This window comes from Grammomys surdaster, unplaced genomic scaffold (assembly GCF_004785775.1).
Source record: "Grammomys surdaster isolate TR1022 unplaced genomic scaffold, NIH_TR_1.0 63, whole genome shotgun sequence".
Classification (NCBI taxonomy): Eukaryota; Metazoa; Chordata; class Mammalia; order Rodentia; family Muridae; genus Grammomys; species Grammomys surdaster.
The window spans coordinates 10,736,544-10,737,911 of NW_021604565.1; positions in this window are offsets into that span (position 1 = coordinate 10,736,544).

Consider the following 1,368-nt stretch of genomic DNA (forward strand, 5'->3'; position numbering starts at 1 on the left):
AAAATATAAAGATAAATGAATCAATGAAAAAGACATTTTATCAAACATGTAAGCTGCCTAGCTATAGACACCGTTTTACAATCCTCAGAGGTCTGTGTTGACCATTATTCACTGATGTAGACACCTAGGCACTGTATAAACACTAGGTTTAGCTGTATAATCTCCAAGTCTTCCTCTCAAGCTCTACCCATTGGGTCTGAGTCATGGCACGGGAATTCTCAATTCAATACATTCAATATGGGGTACTTGTGGGACCACTTTAAAAAAAAACAGGCCAAATACATTGCGGCTACAAAGCCCCTCAGAGTGAGAAAAAACATGCTCAAATAATTATGCTTCCATTAGGGACAGACTTTGGGAAGAGTTTAGTGGATATGGCCATGTAGTCCAGGCTATTCGTTGTTATGAAGAAACTTGAAACAACTTAAAAGAGGAAGGCTGATTTGGGCTCACAGTTCAAAGGCATCAGGCCAATGCTCACACACTTCACTGTGCTGCTGCTTTGAGAAGGCAGCCTGTCAGGCAACGGGAGCATTTGATAGAGGACAGCAATCACCTCACTGTGACCAGTCTACAAAAGCAGGCATGAAGGGACCAAGGCAAAGTACACTCTTTAAAGATAGGTTCCAAGTGACCTACTTCCTCCAAACAGGCCCCTGCTCCTAAAATTTCCTTCATTGATAGTTTATCAATGGATTAACCCATGGGTGAGGCCAGGGCCCTAGTTACTCAACCACCTGCCAATGATTGGATGTCCTGTATGAAACCTTCAGTATCATTTTGGAGAAAAAATATCATCCACAAACCAGAACAGTGGTAAAAACTAAGAAACAAGCAAAAACAATAGATAAGCAAGTTCTTACTCTGTGGACAGTGCTAAGCTGAGTGCTTTACTGACCTCCTTTCCTCTAATCAATTCATCCCCTTCCCTAGGAGACACAGAAGAGATTCCCAAACTACTGAAATATTATCATTAAGAATAGACATCATTACAGCATATGAAACACATCAAGATTTCTCACAATAGCAGTTACTGTTAACATCTATTTTTCTGAGAAAATATATTTTATCAAGAAGCTATCTGGTCAGTTTCTTAGGCTGGGTTAATAGTAGCCAGCAGGAGCCACTGTCTTGTTTTTAGTGTTTTGTTAGGCTTCCTGAGAGCCTCAGAGAGGTGCAAGCTGAAGCAAGAAAATGTCAAGGTCCAGCTGTGTGCTGCCCCATTTCTGCTTCTCTTCACTGTTTGCAATACTCTTCTTCCCAGTTTCTACTTTCTGGGCGGAAAACTGGGGTAGGGATGATGCTACCCACAGTGTCCAGTTGTATATTGCCTCAAAGCCAGTGACCTGCACCTGAAGCCTGTCTTTA